Genomic DNA, 23664 nt, shown 5'->3' on the forward strand with positions numbered 1-23664 from the left:
TTTTATTTTTTGTACTTTAGCTAGTTTATTTAATTGTATTTATTTGTAGGAATTGTGTTTAATTAATTTATTGATAGTGTAGTGTTAGGTTAATTGTAGGTAATTGTAGGTAGTTTATTTAATTATTTTATTGATAGGGTAGTGTTAGGTTTAATTATATCTTAGGTTAGGATTTATTTTACAGGTAAATTTGTTATTATTTTAACTAGGTAACTATTAAATAGTTCTTAACTATTTAATAGCTATTGTACCTGGTTAAAATAATTACAAAGTTGCCTGTAAAATAAATATTAATCCTAAAATAGCTATAATATAATAATAATTTATATTGTAGCTATATTAGGATTTATTTTACAGGTAAGTATTTAGCTTTAAATAGGAATCATTTATTTAATAATAGTTAATTAATTTCGTTAGATAAAACTTATATTTAACTTAGGGGGGTGTTAGTGTTAGGGTTAGACTTAGCTTTAGGGGTTAATACATTTATTAGAACAGCGGTGAGCTCCGGTCGGCAGATTAGGGGTTAATAATTGAAGTTAGGTGTCGGCGACGTTGAGGGGGGCAGATTAGGGGTTAATAAATATAATATAGGGGTCGGCGATGTTAGGGGTATCAGATTAGGGGTACATAGGGATAACGTAGGTGGCGGCAATTTGCGGTCGGAAGATTAGGGGTTAATTATTTTAAGTAGCTTGCGGCGACGTTGTGTGGGGCAAGTTAGGGGTTAATAAATATAATATAGGGGTCGGCGGGGTTAGGGGCAGCAGATTAGGGGTACATAAGGATAACGTAGGTGGCGGTCGGCAGATTAGGGGTTAAAAATTTTAATCGAGTGGCGGCGATGTGGGGGGACCTCGGTTTAGGGGTACATAGGTAGTTTATGGGTGTTAGTGTACTTTAGGGTACAGTAGTTAAGAGCTTTATAAACCGGCGTTAGCCAGAAAGCTCTTAACTCCTGCTATTTTCAGGCGGCTGGAGTTTTGTCGTTAGAGCTCTAACGCTCACTTCAGAAACGACTCTAAATACCGGCGTTAGGAAGATCCCATTGAAAAGATAGGCTACGCAAATGGCGTAGGGGGATCTGCGGTATGGAAAAGTCGCGGCTGAAAAGTGAGTGTTAGACCCTTTCCTGACTGACTCCAAATACCAGCGGGCGGCCAAAACCAGCGTTAGGAGCCTCTAACGCTGGTTTTGACGGCTACCGCCGAACTCTAAATCTAGGCCTAAGGATGGTCACCAAGGATTTTATGGGTATCATTTTTTTTTTTTAATTTCTTTGTTATTCTGTGACTTTTTTAATTTGGTCATTATCCAAGAGTATAATACTTAACTTATTTTTTACCATTATAAGACAACAGGATAACAATATAGTTCATGTTTTAATATAATTAACCACTACTAGTAGTCATTTTGATTAAAATGTACTCTGTAGCTCTTTTCTGTCTGTGAGAGAAGTGGGACAATAATATTGTAAGGATTATTTAGACGGACAATAAAAAATACTACAGGATTTGTATGTACTCTTGAGCTTTGATTCTGGTTTGCTTTTTAACTTTCATGATCTAATTTAATTTATTTCACAGATTAGATATAAACTCACATTTTGTCTTCATCCACCAGTGATGCTCCATATGGCTTACTATACACAGTTATCCCTGTAAAAATGAATGACAGTCACTAAGTATCTGTTATGTGCTTATGTTACATATAAAAAGAATATACATTTATCTACATAAAATGTATCCAGATAGTAAGAAAGAAGGAAAACATGTGCCACCCAGAATATGGTATTGCTGCAAGAGTATATGGAAGCCACACCCCCTCTAATGCTAGCGTTCTATATACACTCTTATTGGGCTCAATATGGAGGGCAGTGAGGGATCAGGATGCAAATGTGTTTTTGTTTTATAATTGTTGGTTTATTACTACAAGAGTGCCTAACACATTAAACGAGGCACAGAGAAAAAAAATGTGGAAAAAGTAAATATGGAATATTGAGCTTGAAGCCACTTATCGTTCCCTTATAGAGTTAACAAGTTTGGAAAGTCCACTCTCCCAGATACTATGAGCTCCAAAGCATGGAATGGACCAGCTAAAGAGCAGTGAGATCCACCAGACAAACTGTAAATACGTTTTTGTGATACTAGCATGATCCAGTGAATGGTTGATGATACACTGTGTATAGGTAATAAGAGCTATGAGGGGAAGGGGATTCCCTTATGTTTATTCTAAATGATCGGAGGTGTTTTTTTTTCAGATACATGGTCATTTTACTATGGCCATTAAGGAGAATGCTCCAATTTACTTTTCATACCTGTATTTATCTCCACATGAATCAACAAAAACACATTTAAAAAAAAAAAAAAAATGTTAATCCTATAAGGGAATTATCTATTCTGTATTATAGACTATATCATGATTTCCTATTTACTGTGGTGTGTTTAATTGTTTTTTTTTTTTTTTTTTATTAACATATTTGCCCAGGGTCTAAATAGAGTAATGTAATGCATGAATACTTTTGGATTGTAGAAAAGTTATATTCCATGTCCAGCATAAAGTCCTTTTTCTAATCTACACTTGGTAGGAAGAAAGAACAGATAATGGTCCATAACTGGTTTAAACTGCACAGTAATTATAATAAAGTATGAGTTTCATGCATTTATGTTGATGGCCTCATAGCTATTAAGTATACAACAGGGTAGATTCATAAATGACCATGATTTAGCCAGAGGGCCTTGATATAAAGGTTAGATCATGTTCAAAATTCATCGAGCTTCCCATGTCTTTCCAAGCATAATCTTAGAGGACATTCCTAAAATCGGCATCTATAACTGCACAATGCATGAAATTTCAGAAATATTGCTAATGCCAAGTGGTTAAAACAACAAGAAGTCAGGACCACAAATGAAACAAAATGAATGTAAATGTATGCAAGTGTAGAATAATTGCATATCTGTATTGTTATAGAAAAGCATTCTTGCTGGATAGAAAGAGAGACATTTCAGAAACTGCGAAGACAGTAAAAAGCGCTGACTATGGGTGTTCTAGATTTTTCACCTAGACCTCAGACACTCATAGGAAATTTATTAAATGTCTATTGCACTTCTAAAGTCATGTCTGACTATTTTAAAGATGTCAACAATGTTTTTTTCTTTCTTTAATTTTTATTTTACTGTTTCAAAGTTTTCTTTTGTTCATATGCTACAGTGATCTTAATAGAGAGGACATCTTTTTTTCTGATATTTTAAACAATGTTGATGGCATTTTTCAATCCCAGTATCCTTCATAGTTAGACTTTTCTATGAGGATAGAAGTGAATGGTTATGATAAAGATGAAGCTCAATTGATTGATTAAGCGTATGTCAAGGGGGTGATACAACTCTCTTTGTATTTAGCAATTTTCAAGTTGTTATGCTGGGGCAATTTTTTTTTTTAATTTTAGCAACATATTAGGCTAATAAAACAATAAGTGAGGATATGGATCGACAATCTCAAGGTCTTCTCTAATAATCCTTCAGATTAAACAGTCCAGAGAACCTGGGAGGCTAAGTCTCAATATACTTGATGTCCAATGTAACATCGAGGTGGTGAGAGTCATCGATCCATTACCCCTGGAAACAAATATCCAAGCTGTGGAGTCCACAAGTAATAATAGAAAAGGGTGGGATCTAAGAAAGATTTTTTTTTTTACTGAAAAACGAAATCCACAACCCCAAAATAACTTTCAAAAGGCAATAAAAGTAAACGGCAAGTAAAAACAAATAAACCTCAAAACAACTGTCTGATGGATACCCTACCAAAGGCTGCCTTAGAAGAAGCAAAAACATTAGAATGGTAGAAAAAATAAGTAAGGAAGACCAAATAGTTAACAAACACCTAGATTACGAGTTTTGCGTTCGGGTTTTAATGCTGAAAAAAGTTGCCATTTCAGCTTTAAAACAGCAACGCAGCCATTACGAGTCTTGCTGGTATAGCTGTACTGCAAACCTTTTAGCCTGTAATGCAACGTCAGTCCCGCACTCGAAAAAAATATGTTTTTGCATGGGATTTCCATAGCGCTGCCATTACAAGTTTTGCGGTGAGGCTAAAAAGCTTGCGTTACACCATATACCGACATGATCCATTCCGCAATCTGAGACCAGTAGTTATGAGTTATACACAACAAAACTGTTACACAAATCTCATAACTAAACTGTTACAAAGTACACTAACTTCCATAAACTACCTATTAACCCTTTCATTCGGCGATCGCAGGTGTTAGGTTTTTTTCTAACACTCTCTCCCCATTGATTTCTATGGGGAAAGTGTGCATGAGCACGTCAAAGCAGCGCTTGTATTTTGTTCGGTTTGGAGCTTAACGCAACCAGCTTTTCAAAAACTCGTAATGGCAGCGTTATGGAGGGTGAAATAATGCAACTTTTGTTGCATTTTGTTTGCATATATATTATAGCACAAAACTTGTAATCTAGGTGAAAGGAAATTGATCTACTGATAAAATAATCAGAAACACAAGAAACGACTAATGGACTGAAAAAAAGAACAGAAAGCCACCTGGGTGGAAGCTAACCTGCCTCAAAAAAACTGTATAAATTAAGAGCTTTAACCAAGTAGCCAAAGAAACAGCAGAAAAAAATGAATGACAAAGAACCAGCAAAAGGAACAAACAAACTAAAAGTTTGTCTTAAAAACCTTAGTAGTGTCAACATAATATTGCAAAGCACTTACAGAATTCAAAATAGATAGGCCACTCAGAATATTTCTATGGAAATAAGACATTAAGAAGGAAAAACAAAGTCCCAACTAAAATAATAAGAAAACCACCTTAAATAAGATAAGTTGAAAAGAAATAAAGAGAAGAAATCCTACTATCAGAAAAAATAGATCAATTAGACAAAAAACTTCCAGAAAGTAGTTAATATCCATCTGATGCATAGGCCTCTATTTATCAAGGTCTGGCAGACCTGATCCGACACTGCGGATCAGATCTGCCAGACCTCGCTGAATACAGCAAGCAATACGCTCGCCGTATTCAGTATTGCACCAGCAGCTCAACGCCGCCCCCTGCAGACTCGCGGCCAATGGGCTTCCAGCAGGGGGTGTCAACCAACCCGATCGTACTCGATCGGGTTGATTTCCGGCGATGTCTGTCCACCTGCTCAGAGCAGGCGGACAGGTTATGGAGCAGCGGTCTTTGTGACCGCTGCTTCATAACTGCTGTTTCTGGCGAGCCTGAAGACTCGCCAGAAACACGGCCCTTCAAGCTCCGTACGGAGCTTGATGAATATGGGCCATAGACTCAAAAGAAAAAACTTCAAGACCAATATAAAGGTTCCAAGGTGGAAAATATTGGAAAATAACAGGTCTATTTCTATGCCAGTTTTTGACTGAACCAAGAATGACAGAAATATTACCAACTGTCTTACGGAACAGAACAAAAAAAAAAAAAAGGACAGAAAACTGACCTTTTAAAGAACTGGTGGATAAAATTCTATCCAAACTAACCTGAGAATATACCCAGAAAAACTGGACAAAGAAAACCAAGAAATAAAGCCCTTCCAGATCTTTAAATAGCAGACTAAAAAGCCTAAAAAATAAACTCAGAAACTGAACAAATAGATCAAAGACAAAGAGTATATCTGATTCTATCTCCAAACCATCAAGTCGAGAGAACTAGAATCCTGAAAGAAAATAAGGACCTAAATAGAAGATTTGGATTCAAAAGAAGCAGCCAATGAAAGAAACTGGACATCAGACAGAGATCTATACATCAAATACTGCAAGAACAAGATAGATTAAACAGAAACACCAAAGCTCTTCCTGCTAACTCCTGAAAATCACCCTCGGAAATAAACAACGGTAGAAAAAATATTGGCTAACCACAAACACAGCTCAAAGATCCCTGGACCTACACAGCACATGGGAAAACCAGGAAGCAATCTGAAAAAAACCTGAGCTACCCAAAGAACTACAGTCTGATAGAACAAAACCAAATAAAGAGACCAAACTTCCAGGCAGATAAAAAAGAAGACACAAACTAGGGATGTGCAGGGGGAAAAAATTTGTTTCGGACAAAATTTTCGTAACAAATATTCAAGGAAATTTGTTTTCCCGAATATTCATTCCCTGCACTATTTGTTTTTCATTTTGATTAAAACAAAATAAAAATTGATTTTTTTTTAAACATTTACATTTACATTTGAATTGCGGCATTCATTTGGATTTTCGTTTTTGTGTACATTCATCCAAAAACAAATGCACATGTCTACCACATTCAACTGCTGACCATTAGGATGAAGCAAATATTCCCAAAATTCTAAGAGTACTTAATCCCTCCCATCTCTCTGGTATGCTAGTCTGACTTGTAGCTAAGCAAGGAGAAGTAGATAAGGTAGGAAAGAATAAAGAGGGGAAAAGAGCTGGAAACTAGAACTGCCACTAGTAAAAAAAAAAATACATAAATATAGTATACCTCCCAACATTTCAAAATTCAAAAGAGGGACACCCCCCCCCCTGGCAAACAAAATTGAAATGTGGTGGGCGGGTCTTAAAAAATCATAAGACCAAAGTAATATAAATAAAATTCTAAATAAAGTCATATATTTTAATATACTTACGGCTAGATTTAGAGTTTGGAGGCCAAAGGGGTGCGTTAGCTACACATGCTTTTTTCCCCCACACCTTTTAAATTGCGCTGGTATTTAGAGTTCACAGAATGGCTGGGTTTTCAGTGCGTTAGGCTCCAAAAAGGGAGCGTAGAGCATAATTTAACGCCACTGCAACTCTATATACCAGCGGTGCTTACGGATGCGGCCAGCTTCAAAAATGTGCTCGTGCACGATATCCCCATAGAAAACAATGGGGCAGTTTGAGCTGAAAAAAAACCTAACACCTGCAAAAAAGCAGCGTTCAGCTCTTAACGCAGCCCCATTGTTTTCTATGGGGAAACACTTCCTATGTCTGCACCTAACACCCTAACATGAACCCCGAGTCTAAACACCCCTAACCTTACACTTATTAACCCCTAATCTGCCGCCCCCGCTATCGCTGACACCTGCATATTTTTTTAACCCCTAATCTGCCGCTCCGTATACCGCCGCTACCTACATTATCCCTATGTACTCCTAATCTGCTGCCCCTAACACCGCCGACCCCTATATTATATTTATTAACCCCTAATCTGCCCCCCACAACGTTGCCGCCAGCTACCTACAATAATTAACCCCTAATCTGCCAATCGGGGGTCACCGCTACTATAATAAATGTATTAACCCCTAAAGCTAAGTCTAACCCTAACACTAACACCCCCCTAAGTTAAATATAATTTTTACTAACGAAATAAATTAACTCTTATTAAATAAATTATTACTATTTAAATCTAAATACTTACCTGTAAAATAAACCCTAATATAGCTACAATATAAATTATAATTATATTGTAGCTATTTTAGGATTAATATTTATTTTACAAGCAACTTTGTATTTATTTTAACCAGGTACAATAGCTATTAAATAGTTAAGAACTATTTAATAGCTACCTAGTTAAAATAATTACAAAATTACCTGTAAAATAAATCCTAACCTAAGTTACAATTAAACCTAACACTACACTATCAATAAATAAATTAAATAAACTACCTACAATTATCTACAATTAAACCTAACACTACACTATCAATAAATAAATTAAATACAATTCCTACAAATAAATACAATTAAATAAACTAACTAAAGTACAAAAAATAAAAAAGAACTAAGTTACAAAAAAATAAAAAAATATTTACAAACATTAGAAACAAATTACAACAATTTTAAACTAATTACACCTACTCTAAGCCCCCTAATAAAATAACAAAGACCCCCAAAATAAAAAATGCCCTACCCTATTCTAAATTACAAAAGTTCAAAGCTCTTTTACCTTACCAGCCCTTAAAAGGGAGCTTTGTGGGGCATGCCCCAAAGAATTCAGCTCTTTTGCCTGTAAAAAAAAACATACAATACCCCCCCCAACATTACAACCCACCACCCACATACCCCTAATCTAACCCAAACCCCCCTTAAATAAACCTAACACTAAGCCCCTGAAGATCTTCCTACCTTGTCTTCACCATGCCAGGTATCACCGATCGTTCCAGGCTCCGAAATCTTCATCCAAGCCCAAGCGGGGGCTGGCGATCCATAATCTGGCGGCTGAAGAGGTCCAGAAGAGGCTCCAAAGTCTTCATCCTATCCGGGAAGAAGAGGCGATCCAGACCGGCAACCATCTTGATCCAAGCGGCAACTTCTATCTTCATCCGATGACGACCGGCTCCATCTTGAAGACCTCCACCGCGGACCCATCTTCTTCTTCCGACGACTTCCCGACGAATGACGGTTCCTTTAAGGGACGTCATCCAAGATGGCGTCCCTCGAATTCCGATTGGCTGATAGGATTCTATCAGCCAATCGGAATTAAGGTAGGAAAATTCTGATTGGCTGATGGAATCAGCCAATCAGAATCAAGTTCAATCCGATTGGCTGATTCAATCAGCCAATCAGATTGAGCTCGCATTCTATTGGCTGTTCCGATCAGCCAATAGAATGCGAGCTCAATCTGATTGGCTGATCGGATCAGCCAATCGGATTGAACTTGATTCTGATTGGCTGATTCCATCAGCCAATCAGAATTTCCTACCTTACATACATAGGTACATAGGTAGTTTATGGGTGTTAGTGTACTTTAGAGCACAGTAGTTAAGAGCTTTATAAACCGGCGTTAGCCCAGAAAGCTCTTAACTACTGTTTTTTTTCTGCGGCTGGAGTTTTGTCGTTAGATTTCTAACGCTCACTTCAGCCACGACTCTAAATACCGGCGTTAGAAAGATCCCATTGAAAAGATAGGATACACAATTGACGTAAGGGGATCTGCGGTATGGAAAAGTTGCGGCTGGAAAGTGAGCGTTAGACCCTTTAATGACTGGCTCCAAATACCAGAGGGCGGTAAAAACCAGCGTTAGGAGCCTCTAACGCTGGTTTTGACGGCTACCGCCCAACTCTAAATCTAGGCCTTAGGCAGCAAATCAAACACAAGCTCAAACCTCTGGTATGGCTATGTGAGCTATATATTTAATTAGCATTTGCAAAGACATTGCTAAATATTTTTATCTTAATTGGACATTTAATAATAAATTCTTTAAAACTGTTTTCTGCATTCCCCATTAATATTCTAGATTCTGGCCTTTAAAGTCAGCAAAAATTCACAGCAACATACTACATAGCATACCAGCTGTCTCCTGTTTGTTGTGCTGGTGTTACTGGATTTTTATCCTGTTTTGTAATAAAGTTTGAAGAATTTTTTATCTGCAGAGAGACACTCTTTATCATTTTTTGTATACATAGCATACACTTACATATGCAGATACACACATACACTACATAACATACACTTATACATGCAGATACACACACACACTACATAACATACACTTATACATGCAGATACACACGCATACACTACATAACATACACTTATACATGCAGATACACACACACTACATAGCATACACTTTCACATGCAGATACACACACACACTACATAGCATATACTTATACATGCAGATACACACACACACTACATAGCATACACTTACACATGCAGATACACACACACTACATAGTATACACTTATACATGCAGATACACACACACACACACACTACATAGCATACACTTATACATGCAGATACACACACACACTACATAGCATACACTTACACATGCAGATACACACACACACACACACACACTACATAGCATACACTTATACAGGCAGATACACAGACACTACATAGTATACACTTATACATGCAGATACACACACACTACATAGCATGTACTTATACATGCAGCATACACTTATACATGCAGATACACAGACACTACATAGTATACACTTATATACATGCAGACACACACATACTACATAGAATACACTTATACATGCAGATACACACTTATACATGCAGATACACATACACACACTACATAGCTTACATTTATACATGCAGACACACACACACTGCATAGCATAAACTTATACACACAGATACACACACACAGTTATGGATACAGATAGACACACACACTACATCATATATGGGTATCTGTAATTCATTGTATGGGGTCCTGGGGTTAGCAAGCACATTAGCTGGCAGTCTGCGGCTGCCACTGTTCGTTACCCAGGTATTAGCACTGCTCTTTGTATAAAACTGAAGGCATGCTAGTATTATCACCAGGGCTTAGACAACATCACTACCAGAGGTTGGTTAGAGAGGTCACCATTACCCGTGGTCAGAGTGTATACAGCCTTCTTACTCCTGCTTAACCCACACACCATTCCTTTTCCACAGGGAATCTAACAGGTATCTAACCCTGTGAGAGCAAATCCAGCTGCTTCTAAGTATGGGCCCAATAGAATTTAAGAATTTTTTTTTTTTAATGCCTGGGGAAAATCGGGACAGATGGCTAGCAACCCAGGACAGGGGGACAGACCCCTAAAATCGGGACTATCCCGTGAAAATCGGGACAGTTGGGGGGTATGAATATAGTGAAAATGTGCAGGTCTTGTGGGCACTCACCTGAATGAAATAAATTAATTTATCAGGGAAGCATACATTTTGTTTACTTTCATAAAGCGGCAAGAGTCGACAAGCCCTTACTCCTGGGAACTAAAAGCCAAGTTATGGAGTCCACAAGTAATTTGGGCAGGATACATATTTTTGAAAAGGCATTATCTTAATTCCAAGACACTGCAGCCTGGAGCATTTTCCTGCCAAAAACTACCTTTAAAGAAGATAAAACAAGAAAGTGGCATAAAAATGAAGCATAAGAGCACACCTTTATAGAGCTACCTAGCAATAATAAAAAAAAAACAAAAAAAAAAACCTCTGAACAAAAAAATACTGGTATGTGATGCACACAAATATTAAAACTTTTAATTTACACAGTCTAGTGTATAGTGTTTCAGGTCTCATTTAGTTCTCAAAAGTTCTATATATAAAATAATGAAGATTGTGTTTGTTAAGTAGGATTTGTTTAAGTGCATTGATTTAAAAAAAAAAATAAAAGCCTCTAAAAGAGTAAATCCAGTCTAAATTGCTCCTCAAACACTTAGACCAAATATTAACATATCTAAAGTGAAAAGTAAGTTTCTGTAAAAATGTATGTCCCCAGCTATGATATACCCAATAAAATATGTACTAGCTAATAGTCTGCAGGATATGTTAGTGCTTGTAACTGCTCACTTACCTTGAAATACACTTACTCTACTGTGGATACCAGCTGCAAAGATAGACTGCCGTCAGTAGAGAGCCCATCCAGTGCTGTGTATGTGTTGAGTATATCAACACACCAACAGAAGGAGGCTAAGGGACAAGTCCCCATGACACCTGTGGTAGGCTTGTGACTAACACCTTTACTGTGTGGGATTGTGCCACTACCTAACCTACAACTCTAATCGCCCCTCTGTCTCTCAGTAGCAGCTCTCTGAGGGGAAAACTGGGCCTCACAATTATCTGAGGACCCAGCTCCATAAAGAATCTGGAGCACCATAATTTTTCACCTTCCTCTAGGAAGGCAAATATAACACTTGCATACAAGAGAAGTGGGAGGGATTAAGTACTCCTGGAATTTTTAAAAATCTTTGCCTCCTCCTAGTAAAAAGTAATTGCTCGGGGACTCACCACCTTATGAAAGAAAGTTAGCACAACTTGAGACCTGAAGTAAAGTATTAGGGCTAGAATAAAAGTATTAAAATAAGAACGTATGTAAAACTTCATAAATTAAAGTTTAAATACTCATATTTATACATCAAATGTAAAATATAGATTTATTATTGATATAAATGTATAAAAATAGTTCTAAAAGTAATTTGGTATATGATCCTGTGTTTGACAGGTAAGGGCTCAAAGTATATTTTATTTTGTGTATTTAGATATGTATCTGCACACATACATACACACATACAAATATTCACTCACACGTGCACAGTTGAGTCCTTCCCTGTGAAACACCATGACATGTGCCATATCCCTATGATATGTTTTTTTGTTTTTTTTTTAAATAGAAGTATTTCAAATTGTTCTTATAAGAAATAAAAGTACTTTAAATCTTCAAATTGAATTGTTTTTTAGAAGAAAATGTTATTTTTATTTATATAATAAATAAGAGCAGTAGAATTATTACAAAGGCAATTAGCACATCTAGGCAAGTTTCCCCGCTTGCCTTTACCCAGGAGTACTCTGTATACACTGTTACCAAAGAAACAGAGGATTCTAGGTAATATATGCAATATTTCAATATCTCAAGCATTTTGCTTGTGGTACTGTGCTAAAACACAGCAATTCCCTATTGGGGTAAGTGCAGCAGAAACAAAATCACTTCTGGACTGCTGTTTTGTGATTATAAGCACTCATCAGCATAAGTTTTGATTTGCTGCTCATTTCCAGGGAAAAAGCAGTATTCATTTAAGTTATTTTTTATATAAAATCATGAGATAGATAGATAGATAGATAGATAGATAGATAGATAGATAGATAGATAGATAGGTATACACATACAGTACATAAAAACCTTAGGCTTTAGCAAACTTGGCCTAGCACAAATCGGTAAGTGCAAGAACGAAAGCCAGAAGAGGTGTTTGTAGCACGCCCCATAAAGGTCTATGTGAAAAGGGAGTTAGCACAAAAATGTTACTTTCAACTTGTAATGAGAGCAAGAATAGGAGCGCTATTGATTTAATTCAAGTGGAGATAGTGCTCAATAGAGCTTATATCTTTTTGCTCTACTTTTAACCTAGAACAACTTAAATAATTTATTTTGAATGCAATGTACACTTATTGTCAATAATTGTTTGGGACACTGTTCCTAAAATATATTTTTAAAAGAAAGAAAATCAAATAACAACAGACATTAAATCTTGTTTAGTAAGATACCTCATAGATAGCTCAAAACATATGATGGTAAAACATTATGAGTTTATGCTTCAAAAGCCAGAATTATGTACAGCTTTATCTTCTCTAATCTTCAATGTAATATAATCTGCCAGCAGGTGACAAGTCTTAGAAACTATACTGTTTCTTAGCTCGGCTACAGTTTTTATGTTTGCATATAAGGAAATGTTTTATCCAGTTTAACTAAGCCTGGACAGTCTATCCTCCGATTTGTGTTAACACTATGGGGCCAATTTATCAAAGGTCCTGCGGACCTGATCCGACAGTGCGTATTCAGCATTGCACCAGCAGCTCACAAGAGCTGCTGGTGCAACGCCGCCCCCTGCAGACTCAGGGCTGCCAGCAGGGAGGTGTCAATCAACCCAATCATACTCGATCGGGTTGAATTCCGGCGATTCCTGTCCGCCTGCTCAGAGCAGGCGGACAGGGTTATAGAGCAGCAGTCTTTAGACTGCTGCTTCATAACTGGTGTTTCTGGTGAGTCTGAAGACTCGCCAGAAATAAGGGCCCACAAGCTCCATCTGGAGCTTGATAAATGGGCCCCTATGGGGCGGATTTATCAAGGCCCGAATGCTTCTAATTCTGCGTGAGCCTTCAGACTCGCCGTATTCAGGAGTTAAGAAGCAGCGGTCATAAGATCGCTGCTCCTTAATTCATCTGCAACCTCTGATGCGGCGGACAGCAATCAGTCCGATCAGATACAATTGGGTTGATTGACACCCCTGCTATTGGCCGCGAATGTACAGGGGGTGGCATTGCACAAGCATTTCACAAGACACATACTGTCGACATTCATGGATGTGCAGCGGACATTGTTAAATCGGCCCCTCTACATCTGTTTCCTTGATGTATCATTACATACACACTTGTGTATGCAATGCCATCTCATTTTCTTGTATTGCTTAGTACATTGAGCCCTATGTGTTTATCATCTGTGACTAGGACAGTATATATTATACAAAAAATATGTTAAACCTTGTTTTATTTCAAAAAGACAAAAAAACTAAGTTGTTAAAACATGTACCTTGTTTTATTCATTTCAAAATGACTAAAAAAAAAAAATTCATGACATATGACACACATGAAATATAAGGTGCATATAATTTATATAGAATACAATCTGTAGACCACTAACCATCATGCATTTGCAATAGGACAAAATACATTTTAATGTCTATTTATTTAGTACTAGGCAAGCTGTTTAAACTGGAGGTAACAAGAAGTATCTCCATTATAAGTCTATGGAAATGTTTTATGTTACCACCACTTGACCTCCAAAAAATATTTGACCTTAGTAATATTGTTGAACAAGTTGCTTAGTGACAGCATTTATTTCTAAAATGTTGTTTCCAAGAAGAGCCTGATTTTCTATAATTCACTGACATGCAGGGAAATATCATATCAACCATCTCAATAGCTACACTTGGAGGACCTGGTAAGTTGCTAACTGCCTTGCATAGAACCTAATGAACCTCTATGGAATGGAGAATTTCAACAAGGAGAGTGAATATGACAGAAAGCACCTGCGATTGATAAAAAAAAAAGAAAAAATGAAGCACGTACAAACCAAATGTCAATGTTTCCAGGATACTTTAACTTGCATTCACTTATAGTTTTACATACATACATGACATTTTCTATCAGCTTAACAAGTGCACTGTATAATTTGAAATAACTCATCATTATGCATTTTTTTAAGAATAATCAGTGAGACCAGTAAGAGTAAAATTCTTAGAGAATAAAATAACATAGATAATTTCAGACACAACCAAGAACTTCCCCTGTCCAGCCCAGTCACTGTGAATGCAAGACACATTTTACATAAAAAAGCAAATATAGAATCACAATTATTCAAATTGTTTTATGAAATTCTGCATTCTTCTGTTTGAGTTTTAAAGTGCTTATTTTATGGAACACTACAATGTATTTTGTGTGTATTTTCTTTTCATAACGAAATGTAGGGAATGCTCCTTAACAACATACTCAGACTAGAAGCTATATTTTGCTTTTAGACATTCACTGATCTTTTTAGATATTTTTGCCTAAGCAGAGAGCTTTAGCAAATTGAGCCATAGATTTTTTACATTTGAGCTATCTTCAAGTTTCAGGTTATGTAATACACTTTTTGGCTTTATTAATATTAGTCACTTAAAGGAACCTTCATTCGTCGGTAGTCGTCGGAAGGAAGAGGATGTTCCGTGCCAGAGGTCTTGAAGATGGAGCCGCTCCTCGTTGGATGGATGAAGATAGAAGATGCCGCTTGGATGAAGATATCTGCCGGTCTGGATGTCCTCTTCTGCCCGGATAGGGTGAAGACTTCTGCCGCTACGGATGTCCTATTTTGGTCCATCAGTGCCCGGGTGGGTGAAGACGACTCAAGGTAGGGAGATCTTCAGGGGGGTAGTGTTAGGTTTATTTAAGGGGGGTTTGGGTTAGAGTAGGGGTATGTGGGTGGTGGGTTGTAATGTTGTGGGGTGGTATTGTGGTTTTTTACTGGCAAAAGAGCTGATTACTTTGGGGCATGCCCCTCAAAAAGCCCTTTTAAGGGCTGGTAATTAGTGATGTCACGTTGGGTTCACGAACGGCGAACACAAACTTCCTCAAAAGTTCGCGAACCGGGCGAACCGCCATTGACTTCAATGGGCAGGCGAATTTTATAACCCACAGGGACTCTTTCTGGCCACAATAGTGATCAAGGGGACTAACACCTGGACTGTGACGTGCCGGAGGGGGATCCTTGGCAAAACTCCCATGGAAAATTACATAGTTGATGCAGAGTCTGGTTTTAATCCATAAAGGGCATAAATCACCTAACATTCCTAAATTGTTTGGAATAACGTGCTTTAAAACATCAGGTATGATGTTGTATCGATCAGGTAGTGTAAGGGTTATGCCCGCTTCACAGTGACAGACCAAACTCCCGCAGCGGGTACAACATCATCATCATCACACCGTACGTCCATGTGTGTAATGCTGCCTGACTGAGAGATATCCCTGTTATCTACTTCCTCTGGCAATAATGGTTGCGCATCACTCATTTCTTCCAACTGATGTGTAAATAACTCCTCTGACAGATCAAGTGAAGTGGCTGTGGTGCTAGTGTTGGTGGTGGCGGCAGGCGGGCGAGTGGTAACTTGAGAGGTTCCCGAAGCTAAGCCGGAGGAGGATGGTGCGTCAAGGTTCCGAGCGGAAGCTGTAGAAGATTGGGTGTCCTGTGTTAGCCAGTCAACTATGTCCTCAGAACTTTTCGAGTTCAGGGTACGTGGCCTCTGAACACTGGGCATTATTCTAGGGCCAAAGGGAATCACAGCACCATGACCACGACGGCCCCTGCGGGGTGGCCTGCCTCTGCCTGTCATTTTTTCCATTAGTGGTACTATGCGTGCAAGCTACTGTGACAACAGATATCAGTGGCACTGTGCACTGGCTGAAATTGACAGAGTAGACGCTGTAGGCCTGACACACACGCTTGCAGAGAACTAACTGCTATTCAATCTATTACAGTCAAAATTGTATTTTTTTTTAATGTACACTACTGTTACACCAGATATGAGTTGCACTGGTGTGACACTGTGCCCTGGCAGGCCCTGAAAAATCTGTTACACATCTACAACCACCAAAAAACAACCATGCTAAATAGTTTCTAAATTTTGTCCTGAGTTTAGAAATACCCAATGTTAACATGTTCTTTGCTTTTTTTACAAGTTATAGGGAAATAAATACAAGAAGTACTTGGCTATTTCAAAACCACTTTTTTTTCAAAATGAGCGCTAGTTACATAGGAACCCTGATATCTGTCAGGAATACCTGAATATCCCTTGACATGTATATATTTTTTTTTAGAAGACATCCCAAAGTATTGATCTAAGCCCATTTTGGTATATTTCATGCCACCATTTCACCGCCAAATGCGATCAGTTTTCACAAACTTTAGGTTTCTCACAGAAATTATTTACAAACAACTTATGCAATTATGGCATAAATGTTTGTAAATGCTTCTCTGGGATCCCCTTTGTTCAGAAATAGCAGACATATATGACTTTGGCGTTGCTTTCTGGTATTTAGAAGGCTGCTAAATGCTGCTGCGCATCACACATGTATTATGGCTAGCAGTGAAGGGGTTAAATAGGTAGTTTGTAGGGAGCTTGCAGGGTTAATTTTAGCTTTAGTGTAGAGATAAGCCTCCCACCTGATACATCAGACCCCCTGGCCCTGATCCCTCCCAAACAGCTCCCTTCCCTCCCCCACCCCACAATTGTCCCTGCTATCTTAAGTACTGGCAGAAAGTCTGCCAGTACTAAAATGAAAGGTTTTTTTTTAAAAAAAAATATTTTTTAAGCATATTTACATATGCTGTGGTGTAGCATCCCTCCCTTAGCCCCCAACCTCCCTGATCCCCCCCAAAACAGCTCTCTAACCATACCCATCTGCCTTATTGGCGGCCACCTTGGGTACTGGAAGCTGTCTGCTATTATTTCACAGTCAAAAAAGTGTTTTTTTTAAATCTACACTACTGTTACACCAGATATGAGTGGTGGCACTGGGCAAGTGGGCACAGTATACGCTGTGAGCCTTACACACACAATGGCAGGCAGGCAACTGCAATTAGATTACACAGGAAAAAAAAAAAGAAGCAGACTGATGTTCTATCCCTAAAAAGGGCTTTTTGGGGTGCTGTCCTTACAGCAGAGATCAGATGAGTCCTTCAGGACTGTAGTGGACACTGAATACACTAGCCTAGCTATCAATTTCCCAATTAAATCAGCAGCAGCTACACTGTCCCTCCTCTCACTAAGAATGCAGCTTCCAAATGAATCTAAAATGGATGCTGTCCAGGAGGTGGGAGGGTCTGGGAGGGAGTGTCTACCGCTGATTGGCTGTAATGTGTCTGCTGACTGTGAGGTAGAGGGTCAAAGTTTACTCAATGATGACGAATAGGGGCGGATCGAACGTCGCATATGTTCGCCCGCCGCGGCAAACGCGAACATGCTATGTTCGCCGGGAACTATTCGCCAGCAAACTATTCGCGACATCACTACTGGTAATAGAGCTGTTAACTTTTGTAATTTAGAGTAGGGAGGGAAATTTTTTTATTTTGGGGGGCTTTGTTATTTTATTAGGGGGCTTAGAGTAGGTGTAATTAGATTAAAATTCTTGTAATCTTTTTTATTTTTTGTAATTTAGTGTTTGTTTTTTTGTAATTTAGTTTAGTTTATTTAATTGTATGTAATTGTAGGTAATTTATTTAATTAATTTATTGATAGTGTAGTGTTAGGTTTAATTGTAACTTCGGTTAGGATTTATTTTACAGGTAATTTTGTAATTATTTTAATTAGGTAGCTATTAAATAGTAAATAACTATTTAATAGCTATTGTACCTAGTTTAAATAAATACAAAGTTGCCTGTAAAATAAATATTAATCCTAAAATAGCTACAATATAATTATTTGTTATATTGTAGCTATATTAGGGTTTATTTTACAGGTAAGTATTTCGTTTTAAATAGGAATACTTTATTTAATAAGAGTTAATTTATTTCGTTAGATTAAAATTATATTTTAACTTAGGGGGGTGTTAGGGTTAAGGTTAGACTTAGCTTTAGGGGTTAATACATTTATTAGAGTAGCGGCGAGGTCCGGTCGGCAGATTAGGGGTTAATACTTGAAGTTAGATGGCAGCGACGTTGGGGGGGGGCAGATTAGGGGTTAATACTATTTATTATAGGGTTTGCGAGGCAGGAGTGCGGCGGTTTAGGGGTTAATACATTTATTATAGTAGCGGCGAGGGCCGGTCGGCAGATTAGGGGTTAATAAGTGTAGTTAGGTGGCGACGACGTTGGGGGGGAGATTAGGGTTAATAAATATTATGTAGGTGTCGGCGGTGTTAGGGGCAGCAGATTAGGGGTTCATAGGGATAATGTAGGTGGCGGCGGTGTGCGGTCGGCAGATTAGGGGTTAAAAAATTTTATTATAGTGGCGGCGATGTGGGGGGACCTCAGTTTAGGGGTACATAGGTAGTTTATGGGTGTTAGTGTACTTTAGAGCACAGTAGTTAAGAGCTTTATATACCGGCGTTAGCCCAGAAAGCTCTTAACTACTGACTTTTTTCTGCGGCTGGAGTCTTGTCGGTAGAGGGTGTACCGCTCACTTCAGCCAAGAGTTAGGAAGATCCCATTGAAAAGATAGGATGCGCAATTGGCGTAAGGGGATCTGCGGTATGGAAAAGTCGCGGCTTGAAAGTGAGCGTTAGACCCTTTCCTGCCTGACTCTAAATACCAGCGGGCGGCCAAAAGCAGCGTTAGGAGCCCTTAACGCTGCTTTTGACGGCTAACGCAGAACTCTAAATCCACAACCCCCCAAAAAGCAAACAATGGCAAATATATATTTTTTTATGCACTTAAAATATAAATCAGCAACTAGAAATGTTCTTTGTGAATAGGAACATGAAGCTAAGCATCCTTTAAATCTATTGTTGACTTAAACTGACCTTGCTGAACAAAAGGCAGAATAGTCTGAATAGTTTAAATCTTGAAAGAGGGAATCCTTACAAACTTGATTAGGACTTTCATATCCAGAACTCATCGGAAAGTACCTTCCTTCTTTGGAACAATGAAGAAATATGAATAAAACCCCATCCCCTGTTTGTGAAAAGGATTTGGAACAATCACTCCCATAGCTTCCAAATATGAGACAAACTTGACAAAAGCTTGATCTTTTACAGGATTCCTTGGAACATTAGACAGAAAATACCTTCTTCTGGGAGGCATTGTTCTGATTCCTATTCTACATCCCTGATAAACTATATTAAGAACCCAGGGATCTGGAACAGACTGAAACCAAGCCTCCTGAAAGAAGCTTAACCTATCCCATAATAGAACTTCTGAATCGGGGCCCCACCTTCAAGCTGTTTTGGTAGTAAGGATAGATTTCTTACCCTGCTTTGACTTATTCCAGTTAGCACTAGGTCTCAGTACTGAAAAAGAGGATGCCTTGCTTTTGAACTGAGGAGTCAACTTTTTGTTCCTTATTCTGACTAAAGGAACAAAAACAATTAGAAGCTTTACATTTTCCTCTAGACCTCTTGTCCTGAGGAAAAAAAGCCACTTTACCTCCAGTAACAGTAGTAGTATAATATAATCTAAAGCAGAACCAAATAATGTCATTCCCTGAAAGTAAAGAGATAATAATTTGGATTTAGATACCATATCAGCAGACCAGGATTTAAGCCATAAGGATCTCCTGACAAGGACTGCCAAAGACATGCTTTTGACATTGATCTTCATAATATCAAATGCAGCATCACAAATAAAATAATTGGCACTCTTGAGTAAATAAAAAAAAAAATTGCACTTTAGAGTAATCAAAATACTGCTCTGAAATACTAGACAACCAGTAAGTAGAAGCAGCAGTTACATCAGCAATAGAAACAGCTGTCCTGAGAATATAGCCTGCATATACAAAAAGAGAGAAGCTCTCAACCTGGGCTGGGAACAAACAATAGCCTAATAGCCTAGTCTATGGCTAGTTACCACCCTAGAAGCAGTCTTTTTTTGCTCAACATGTGCCTTTCACAGAGAAGAATTTTCCTGTAATATATCAGTCTGATCCTGACTAAACAGTGTCGTCCAGTCTCAAAATACCAGTCAAACCCTCTCTGAGTGAGAGAAATGGCAAATCCCAAGATGTACATTTTGGCCTAGTGTGGACCTCCTCAGTGAGGTGCAGCCATATCCCTCTAAGTACACAGAGCAAAGGGTCCATGTCTGGTTTCCTGCATTCCCCAGGGAGACATCCTTCAGGGGTATAATTTGAAAGTCCTTCTCTGTGAAAGACACATATTGAGCAAAAAGAGGCTGCTCCGAGGGTTATAACTATCCATAGAACAAGCTATTATGCTAATGTTCGTCCCCTGGTTGAACGCTTCTCTCTTTTTGTACATGCAAATATAGCCTGCATGTATAAAGGCCCTTCTATGAAAATATTCTAATTTTCTATCTAAAGGGTATTTAAAAGAATAGTAGTATGTTTAGCCAGAGTTAAAAAATACCCAACCACCTTGGGAGCTGTTTCCCACAAATCTGTATTAGCAGCAGGTAAAGGGCGCAATCCGATATAGATCGCAGTTTGCGGCGCAAGCGAGGGAACCGGCGTCGCCCGCAGTTTCAGCTCGCAACTCGAGCTATCCCATATAAGTCGCCGTCAGATGCTAACGTGCCGTAAGTCTGACAAACCAGCGATGTCCAGAAATCTGCGTAAGTACAAATTTCTGGCGTCGCCAGTGACTTGCGGCACGTTAGAAACTGCCGGCGCCTATAAAACCTGACTAAAGTCTAAAACACCCGCACTGTCTAACACGCCTCCCTAACATAGCCCGACAAGTCTAACACGCCTCCCTAACATAGCCCGCACTGTCTAACCCTCTATCCGCTATCCCCCCTCACTATCCTAACAATAAAAAAGCTATTAACCCCTAAACCGCCGCTCCCGTACCCCGCCGCAACCTAATAAAGTTATTAACCCCTAAACCGCCGCTCCCGTACCCCGCCGCCAGCTATATTATATCTATAACCCCCTAAAGTGAGCCCCTAACACTGCCGCCATCTATATTAAAATTATTAACCCCCAATGTAAGCCCCTTACACCGCCGCCATCTCTATTAAAATGATTAACCCCTAATTTAATCTACCTACCCCGCCGCCAGCTATATTATCTATGTTAACCCTAAGTATATTATAGTTAATATAGGTATTACATTATATATATTAACTATATTAACCCTAATTATATTAGGGTTAATATAGTTAATATAGTTACTATAGTATTTATATTAACTATATTAACTCTATCTAACCCTAACACCCCTAACTAAATTTATATTAAATTAATCTAATTCATTTATAAACTAAAATATTCCTATTTAAATCTAAATACTTACCTATAAAATAAACCCTAAGATAGCTACAATATAATTAATAATTACATTGTAGCTATGTTAGGGTTAATATTTATTTTACAGGTAAATTGTTAATTATTTTAACTAGGTATAATAGCTATTAAATAGTTATTAACTATTTAATATCTACCTAGTTAAAATAATTACCCAATTACCTGTAAAATAAATCCTAACCTAAGTTACAAATACACCTACACTATCAATAAATTAAATAAACTACAAACATCTATCTAAAAATACAATTAAATTAACTAAACTAAATTACAAAAAAAAAAAAAACACTAAATTACAAAAAATAAAAAAAGATTACAAGATTTTTAAGCTAATTACACCTATTCTAAGCCCCCTAATAAAATAATAAACCCCCAAAATAAAAATAATTCCCTGCCCTATTCTAAATTAAACAAATTTCAAAGCTCTTTACCTTACCAGCCCTTAAAAGGGCCTTTTGTGAGGCATGCCCCAAAGAATTCAGCTCTTTTGCATACAAATACAATACCCCCCCCCCATTACAACCCACCACCCACATACCCCTATTCTAAAACCACCCAAACCCCCCTTAAAAAAGCCTAACACTGCCCCCCTGAAGATCTCCCTACCTTGTCTTCACCACACCGGGCTGAACTCCTGATCCGATCCGGGCGATGTCTTCCTCCAAGCGGCAAAGAAGAATTCTTCCTCCGGCGATGTCTTCCTCCAAGCGGCAAAGAAGAATTATTCCTCCGGCGACGTCTTCCTCCAAGCGGCAGCAAAGTCTTCATTCTTCCGGCGGCATCTTCAATCTTCTTTCTTCGCTCCGCCGCTGCGGAGCATCCATCCCGGCCGACTACTGAACTTGGAATGAGGTACCTTTAAATGACGTCATCCAAGATGGCGTCCGCCGAATTCCGATTGGCTGATAGGATTCTATCAGCCAATCGGAATTAAGTTAAAAAAATCTGATTGGCTGATTGAATCAGCCAATCAGATTCAAGTTCAATCCGATTGGCTGATCCAATCAGCCAATCAGATTGAGCTCGCATTCTATTGGCTGATCGGAACAGCCAATAGAATGCAAGCTCAATCTGATTGGCTGATTGGATCAGCCAATCGGATTGAACTTGAATCTGATTGGCTGATTCAATCAGCCAATCAGATTTTTCTAACTTAATTCCGATTGGCTGATAGAATCCTATCAGCCAATCGGAATTCGGCGGACGCCATCTTGGATGACGTCATTTAAAGGTACCTCATTCCAAGTTCAGTAGTCGGCCGGGATGGATGCTCCGCAGCGGCGGAGCGAAGAAAGAAGATTGAAGATGCCGCCAGAAGAATGAAGACTTTGCTGCCGCTTGGAGGAAGACGTCGCCGGAGGAAGAATTCTTCTTTGCCGCTTGGAGGAAGACATCGCCCGGATCGGATCAGGAGTTCGGCCCGGTGTGGTGAAGACAAGGTAGGGAGATCTTCAGGGGGGTAGTGTTAGGCTTTTTTAAGGGGGGTTTGGGTGGTTTTAGAATAGGGGTATGTGGGTGGTGGGTTGTAATGGGGGGGGTATTGTATTTGTATGCAAAAGAGCTGAATTCTTTGGGGCATGCCCCACAAAAGGCCCTTTTAAGGGCTGGTAAGGTAAAGAGCTTTGAAATTTGTTTAATTTAGAATAGGGCAGGGAATTTTTTTTATTTTGGGGGTTTATTATTTTATTAGGGGGCTTAGAATAGGTGTAATTAGCTTAAAAATCTTGTAA

Source organism: Bombina bombina, chromosome 5, assembly GCF_027579735.1.
Source record: "Bombina bombina isolate aBomBom1 chromosome 5, aBomBom1.pri, whole genome shotgun sequence".
NCBI lineage: Eukaryota > Metazoa > Chordata > Amphibia > Anura > Bombinatoridae > Bombina > Bombina bombina.